Source organism: Mus caroli, unplaced genomic scaffold (assembly GCF_900094665.2).
Source record: "Mus caroli unplaced genomic scaffold, CAROLI_EIJ_v1.1 scaffold_12429_1, whole genome shotgun sequence".
Taxonomy (NCBI): Eukaryota; Metazoa; Chordata; class Mammalia; order Rodentia; family Muridae; genus Mus; species Mus caroli.
In genome coordinates, this window is record NW_018389873.1 from 26,936 (window position 1) to 35,911 (window position 8,976).

Consider the following 8,976-nt stretch of genomic DNA (forward strand, 5'->3'; position numbering starts at 1 on the left):
TCTTCTTCTTCTTCTTCTTCTTCTTCTTCTTCTTCTTCTTCTTCTTCTTCTTCTTCTTCTTCTTCTTCTTCTTCTTCTTCTTCTTCTTTTCTACCTGCCCCTCCTCCTCCCCCTCCTCTTCTGATGCTAAACGTTCTTGAATCAAGATGGAGAGCCTTGATTATTCCATTATTCGTTGTATGATCCATGCACAGAATGATTCCAAGGATATTAAATATTAGGACACAAAATTTTATATGTTTTTCTGTGATCAGGAAAACTGTAGCTAATATTCATCTGCTACATAATGTTTGCATCTGAAAATTGCTGAAGACCTCAGACTCAGATAGTATGCAAAAACAAAAAGGGCTTATTATACAAAAACAATCATCATACAGGGGTCAACCATTCATTGAAATAGCGACCTCAGACAGAGGCATGAAAGCATTTTTTTTTTTTTTAAATCGGGAACAAGGGAAACTATCTAGGGTATTCAAAATTTCATTGGTGGGTGCTAGGGGGTCACAGGTTGTCAGTTGTCTGCATGCCTCTGTCAGGGACTTTTAACCATATGACGAAATAGTGCTGCCCAGTGCAGATGGCTCATTCTAGATAAGATATCACCCCTTGTTTTGTGGTTATGCCTGGGCTGGTCTCTGTGGGTGTGGGGTTATGAGTTTGTTCTGGATTTAAGATCTGTTTCCAGAGCTGGTGTCTTATGACTTTCTTTTTGTTACTGTGGTCTGTTACTGAAGCTGGCACTTTATGGCTGTTTTAAAAATGAGGCCCTGTCTTCCAAATGGAGACAAATGGGCTCCTTAAAGGAGATAAATGGANTTTATCTCTCCCTTTCATTATGATTCTCCAGAAATGAGGTTTATTTTGCCCTTTCAACATGAGATTCCAGACAACCCTGGGAGAAAAGCAGGGGATGGATTCCAATCACTATGGAGCACTGTTGTTAGCCAGCACGTCTTCCTATGTGGGAAGGTGAAAAAACATATCTGTATTAATAAAGGTTTTCCAGATGAACAGAACTCAGAGCATAGATCTCTCTATGCATGTAGAAAGTGGATATGTAGGAATGAAGCAGGGCTGAATAGATGGCTCAGAGGTTAAGAGCCTCTGAATGTTCTCCAAAAAGGTCCTGAGTTCAATCCCAGCAACCACATGGTGACTCACAACCATTTGTAATGAGATCTGATGCCGTCTTCTGGGGTGTCTAAAGACAGCTATAATGTATTTACATATAAAACTTAAAAAATAAATATGTAAATAAATCTTTGGGCCAGAGCGAGCAGGGCTGGAACATGCGGCACTGGAGAAAGAAGAAAAAGTGTCTGAAAACAGCTACGGTGTACTTATATATAATAAGTAAATAAATCCCTATCCCCCAAAAAAGAATGGCTCACAGAATGTGGTCCAACTAATAAAACAAAGACCATATACCAATTGGAAGTTGAAGAATACAGTAGTGCTTGTATGTCACAGCTGGTCTGCAGCATATGCCAGAATTCCAAAGAAGGAATCTCTAATGCTAGAAAAATAAAGTGATCTCTCTTACAAGATACGGCAAGCAGGAAAGAGAAAGTTACCATCTTCATTATCCTTTATGTATGCAAGCTGCCACCAGAAGCTGTGTCCTAGATCAAAGTATTATTCCTGTCGAATCCAAAGCTCCTGAATAGAGGAGGGGTTTCCTATGGTAAGGATTGCAAATTGTAAAGCGACCTCATGGTGCCCACCTGTTCAGTGTTACGTCATTAACTACAGTAATTCGAACTGCAGTGCATTTTACCTCATCCTGAATGCTGTCTGTCTCAAAGCTCTGACATCTGCATAGAAGACTCCATTTTTATACTTTATTTTGATTTTATGTCTATGTGTGTTTTACTGGCATTTGTTTGCGTGCAGTAACTACAGTGATCAGGAGAGGGCATTAGGTCACTTGGGATTGCACTTACAGCAGCTGGGTCAATGCCATGTGGTTTAGGGGAATGCAATCCGTGTCACCTGTAACAATAGCTAGTGCTCATAACTATGCCACCACTGTATTTAATATAATTTAATTTAAAATTAAATTTTATACACTTGAATTAAAATATATGTTTCTGTAACCTTTACCCTTTTTATATGTTTTATAATATATAGTTCCAATGACAAATGAGGTCAGAGGATTGGTAACAACATGCTAACCTAGTGAGCTAACTTCATTTCCCTAACTATATGCAAAATATCTATTAACAAGCTTGAATGTATAACTAAGCTGCTAGATGCTCAGAAATCTCCTTCTATCTATGCCCTTTTACCTAGCTGGTCTACCTTTCTCTTGAGCTCATTGAAACACAGGTGGTCTCCTTGCTCTTTTCCCAAACCTGTTTCATCTATGTCCTGCTACTTCTTACCCCTCTACTTCCAGAATGGCATTCTAAGGCAAGAGATAGAGTCCAAAGAGAGTGCCCACCAAGAGAGCTCTCAAATGTTTAATTGCTATAAAAGAAGAGTCTATCTCCCTCACTACAGCCATGACTAGCTGGAACAGGTCATATCATGATGGGGATGGAGGTTACTATAGGTCAAAAATTTTCAACTTTATTGTGGAGCTCCTCAATATCAGCCAGCTGACTTAACCTCAAGTCAACCAACAAAGACCATGGATAATACATATTGAATCTGTAATAAACAGTAGTATATATTCACCCCATGCATTAGGACCACTATTTCTAGCATGATAATCTTGTATAGAGGACCTAGATATAGCTGTCTCTTGTGAAACTATGCCGGGGCCTAACAAACACAGAAGTGGATGCTCACAGTCAGCTATTGGATGGATCACAGGGCTCCCAATGGAGGAGCTAGAGAAAGTAACCAAGGAGATAAAGGGATCTGCAACCCTATAGGTGGAACAACATTATGAACTAACCAGTACCCCGGAGCTCTTGTCTCTAGCTGCATATGTATCAAAAGATGGCCTAGTCAGCCATCACTGGAAAGACAGGCCCATTGGACTTGCAAACTTTATATGCCCCAGTACAGGGGAATTCCAGGGCCAAAAGAATGGGAATGGGTGGGTAGGGAAGTGGAGGGGAGGGTATGGGGGACTTTTGGGATAGCACTGGAAATGTAATTGAGGAAAATACGTAATAAAAAAAATATTAAAAATTAAAAAAAAAGAAAAAGAAAAAAAAAAAAAAAGAAGAGAGACCTGAAAAGTAATTTGATGTTAGCCTGATTAGAAATAAAGCATTATATGCTTTTTTTAAAAATGAATTGGTTATTTTATTTATTTACATTTCTTTTTCATATTTTAATAACATTTTATTGCCAACATTTACTATTTTGAAGTACATTTCAATAAAATCAAGAACATCCTTTTTCAATAAGACTCCAGTTAGGGAGATAAATGGCTCAGTTGATTGAAAGTACACATTGCTCTTTAAGAAGTCTCTAGCTTTTTTTTTTTTTTTTTTTTTCAGCACCAACACTGGGTGTGTCACAACTGCCTGTACCCTCTAGTTACATAGGATCCAATGACCTCTTCTGGCTTTCATAGACACTTTATTAATGTGTTCAATCTTCCACAAGAACACACACACATATACAAGAGATTTAAAAAAATAAAAATAAAGATAAAACATTTTAAAAGATTCCAGATGTTCAGAAAATAAGGCCAACATTTGACAAATGGGACCTCAGGCAATTAAGCACAGCAAAGGAGTCATTCAAATGAAGCAACAGGTGTCAGGAGGGCAGAGAGTCTTTACAAGCTATATTTGACAGAAGATTAATGTCTAGAATATAGGAAACTAAACAATGAGCAACTAAAGAGAAGATAAGACTGTTTGCTTTGCAAGCATGAGAATCTGAATTAAAATCACAGCAATAACATAAAAATGTCAATAATATGAAGTATGGCCCTGTGTGACTCTAACCCCAGTCCTTGTGCATGGCAAAACATAACAAGAGTGGAGACTGTATCAATGTGGTTAGCTCGCTCACAGATTCAGGGAGAGATATGGTATTGAGGGAATCAGGCAGTCAGTGATAGATCAGGTCATCCACTGTCCTCTAGCATTTGCACACATGAAGGGTCACACATATCCATACACACAGGAATACATAAACCACATATAACATATTCACATATAAAGAAAGAGAGAGAAAGAGAGAGAGAGAGAGAAAGAGAGAGAGAGAGAGATATCAAGTAAAACATCCAATAAATAAGCCCATGAAATGAACAGATGTCTTTAAAATACAAATTGTCAATAAACACAAAGAAAAAAAGTTTAACTTCAGTAGCTAACATAGAAATGCAAATTGAAATTAAACGCTCTTCTCAATGATAACTTGGTCAAGGAACAAATAAAGAAAGAAATTAAAGACTTTTTAGAATTTAATGAAAGTGAAATAAAACATACCCAAACTTATGGGAAACAATGAAGGCAGTGCTAAGAGGAAAACTCATAGTTTGAATGTCTCCAAAAAGAAACTGGGGAGAGCCAGGCAGTGATGGCGCATGCCATAGAGGCAGGTGGATTTCTGATTTCAAGGGCAGCCTGGTTGACAGAGTGAGTTCCAGGACAGCCAGGGCTATACAAAAAACCCTGTCTCAAAAATCAAAAAAAAAATTAAATAAATAAAGGAAAAAAGAAAGAAAGAAACTGGAGAGAGCACACACTAGCAGCTTAACAGACACCTGAAAGCTCTAGAATGAAAAGAAGTAAATACACCCATGAGGAATAGAGGCAGGAAATACTGAAACCTGGGGCTGAAATCAACCAAGTTGAAACAAAAGGAAATATACAAAGAATCAACAAAACCAGGAGCTGGTTCTTTGAGAAAATCAACAAGAGAGATAAACCCTTAGCCAGATGAACCACAGGGTACAGAGACAGTATTCAAATCAACAATATCAGAACTGAAAAGAGAGACATAACAATAGAAACTGAGGAAATTAAAAAAATCATCAGATCCTACTACAAAAGCCTATACTCAACACAACTGGAATATCTGGACAATTTTCTAGACAGATACCAAATATCAAAGTTAAGTCAGGATTAGATAAACCATCTAAACTGTCCCATAATCCCTAATAGGAATAGAAGCAGTCATTAAAAGTCTCCCATCCAAAAGAAGACCCAGTGTAGGGAAATGCCAGGGCTGGAAGATGGGAGTGGGTGGGTGGGTGTGGAGGGGCACCTTCACAGAGGCAGGAGCAGGGGGAACATATAGGGGGCTTTCTAAGCGGAGACCTGGAAAAGAGAAAACATTTGAAATGCAAATAAAGAAAATATCCAATAAAAAAATAAGAAAAAAAAAAAAAAGAATCCAAACATATCAGTCACTTAAGGTGTAAAATTTCAAACATTGACAATTGCAAGTACTGGAAAACACAGATTTTCCAAGAAATGAGGACAGGCAATTCTTTAAGGTTCTGATGAGAAAACTAAAACTGTTTTTCCATGGAAAGTTCCCAAACCAACAAACTTAATGAACTTATAATATAGTAAATTATCAGAAGAAAAAAAAAGCTGAAGGTTTTTCATTTCCTAGAGAAGCAACTATATAATTTGATTATAATTAATGAATCATACACCATAGATGGCAGCACTGGGAAAAGGAAACACTACAAGAGACTTGTGAATCTAGCATGTTTATTTAAATAAGAACTGCAAGATTGTAATCAGAATAAAAATTACAAACTCAGTGGCCAGCACTCATCCTGTTCATTCTGGTCTCTCCTTTGACAATAATGTGAGATGGAGTGGGACTGGAGGCTTTTCCAACACACTGCAGAGATTAAGCATTCTGATAGTTCAAATTTGTAAGAAATAGTGTTGATTACCAAAAACATTTCATTCTTTTAATATTAAGAAAAAGGGATATTTATTAGGATCACTTAGAAACCATGTTGTGTCCTATGATTGATGACTAGATGTAAGGGTGTACAACATTTGTGAAATAAAAAGTTAAAAAACCCCAAAATAACAGAATTATTAAAAAAATAACCAGTATGATTTCTATTAAAAATATAAACTTCTTTGCTTGGCTTTCATTACACTATAAGATATAAGCACTTTTTAAAACACATCTGTCCCTGTTTTCATGTGTATGTTTTTATGTGTGAGAGAGAATATTATCTATGTGTGTGTGAGTGACACATCAGAGAAGAGGGTGTCAGACCTCTGGATCTGGAATAGCAAGTAGTTAACATGGGTGTTGGAATCTGAACTCAGGTCATGCCAAGCAAAATTCCTCCTGAGTTACCTGCATATCGCACAGAATATTTTCCATTCAATAAAGGAGGAGTTTTACAGATTCATAACTATAAAAATCTAGATAAATAAAGAAGTGAATAAATTAATCCTGGGAACCTGAGGCTCAGTATTTAGATGTTAGTTATGGAACCAGGTTAGAGGCATCTAGATCATTCCCAGGAACTGAGACCTGATAATGAAGGTTAGCCCTACTGCTGCATCTTCCACTGTCTTTGTCCACACCTGTTGTGGGCAGAGAAATATCCAAGAATAAGAGGCCCAAATATATTCAAGTCTTCATCAAAAGCATGAAGAAAGTCAGTCAGGAAAAAATAGAATTTCAACAATGTTAACTATGATTGTATTTGTTTAGAAATAAAAAAAAATAGACTTCACAACTCTAAGAATATAACTTAAAGTGACCCCTAAGTTGTTACATTTCTGCCTCTTCACCCACTTCTGATCTTTTCTCCAGACAGAGAGGCTCCATTGTCTAGAACGCTCTCTGAAAATGGAAGTGATCAGAAAGGTGGGCTATGGCTTTACAGCCCCTCATGGGCCCCTGTGGTCTCATTCCAACCTAGCCCTTCTGATGCCCCCTCCCACATACAAAGGTTGAATAATAATTTAATGCCTGCTTCCTCTCACGTGACTTATGGCACAAGATGTAGAATCAGCCCTATCCACTGCACAACACCATGCACACATCAAACACGTCTGTATCCTGTACAGGATCAGTCTCTGTACCATAGACTTGAATTTGCCTGAATCATGCCACTGGCACAAGGGGTAAAAGCAAGTTAAAGATTTTAATCTAGGAAGTCTGAAGGATGAGCAGCACCTCCATTCTACCTGGTTCTAAACTATTCTTAAAATGTAACTGATGAAACTGAATTGTAAATTCAATATTTTGATCTACAAACCAGACCTCAAGTTTCCCTACATGTCCTGGCAGTGCACACCAAAATCCTCTATGTGCACACTGGATACTGATAGTATCAGCACCACAGCATCCAATGGTCAGAACTGCAGAGCCTCTCCTCCCCAAGGAATCCACTCTCAGGGAGGAAAGAAAGCCATGTGCCTCTACCCAGATCAACACATGTATGAACAGAACAGTGTGACTCACAGTGCATCCTAGTTCTGGCAGATTGGACTCTGATAGCTCCACAACGTGGTTTTCCTTGTATGGGGTCAGTAGTCCTCACCTTCTCCATGGTAGGACTGTGGTCTCCCTCAGAGCTGCAAATGGCTGTGGCTGAGGAGAATCCTAGAAAAATCTGCATACTATCTCCCACCGGTGCTTTTGACTGCTAGGACTGCCCATGTCCCTCATTAGCTTGGACCACACAGCTTGGCCTCAGGAACTTAGCATCTCCCCTACTGGAGGTTGAGTGATCAAGTAACTCACATAGGACTGGTCTTTCCAGATCTGCCCTTCCACACGATGTTGTCAGTGAGGTAAATTCTTACACAGGTTCCTCTTTATTTGTAATTAACCCCCCAAAGGACAGAGACCTCAGAAAACTCTCATGCCCACTGGTCTTTTTTTCCTTCCCACTGACCAGTCATGGCATAGCCTAGAATGTGTTGCAGGAATATCTTCCAGGAACTGGGTGGCAGAGGTCAGATTGAGTGTTCAAAGCAATTCATAATTACATAGAAATAACACAATATTGAGCTGGAAAACATATTGCTGTGGCCAGAGACAAATAATCAGAGCAACTGGGAAAAAGGATTCAAATTCTTAGTGATTGGGAAATGTTGGAGAACTGAAACTACTAAGGGAGTAAGCAGTGATGCATTAAAAAAAAAATCAAATTTAGAAAGCATTGCCTCTGACAAGAGCAGGCCATTCCCTGGAAGAGGCAATGGCATTAACAAAATACTTTGTGACCTTGCTCCAAAGTGGACTGGTTTCTGCTGAGTCCTGTAACCTGACACACACAGCTGCAGCTAATAATTGGCCTGTGTCTCAAAAATCTGAGCTGACTTAGCCATGTTAATGAGGACTGTCCATATCTCCATAGGACAGTGTTCCAACTGGAAACTCAATACTCATTGGATCAAGCTAATGCCTCCAAATTGTGCACCCACAATCTTGTGTTTTCATTAAAATGCATGAATTAACCCATTGTAGGAAATTACAATATCATCCATTTTGCATCAGTTCATTCGTTCTTCATAATGGTGAGCCCTGCAGTCAAGTGCCTTAAACTTTAGTTAGTCTGTGATCTACCTATTGCCTCTGTATTGTACAGAGGCCACTGTTCCTCCTCTTCTGGTCTCAGCAGAAACCATGATCCACATGCAAGCTCTTTCCCTGTTACTGCATTGGACAGGTCATTACTCACAGGGGTAATTTTAAAATGGTTATGCTACTACCCTTTAACTTAAGAATTTAGAAACTAATCAAGAGGAGAGCATAACCATTGCCCTTGGGAACAACAGACTTGAATCAGGGCCCTGTGAGGCAACATGGCTTGTGTCAGAAACATTTTTTTCTGTATACTACCTACAGGGGGAAAATGGAAAGAAAAGTATTACTTCTATGAAGTCAGTAGAAAGTACCACAGAATCAGACAAACTAAAGAGGAATTAAACAGTGCTGCTCAAGGAGAACACAGGTTATCTCATGACCATTACTGACCATGCCTACAGTGGTTTGGGGCTGATAATAGCCTAAATGGTGGGAACTTTTAGACTCTCCAAAAGACCTGGCTCTAGACAATTTCCAGCA

The 8,976-nt window shown here is 38.7% G+C and overlaps 1 pseudogene; it reads right to left on the reverse strand.

Moving 5' to 3' along the window:
• LOC110288342 overlaps positions 1–7,453 on the reverse strand; it is a 27,652-nt pseudogene extending 20,199 nt beyond the window's left edge.
• Between the last annotated feature and the right edge of the window lie 1,523 nt (positions 7,454–8,976).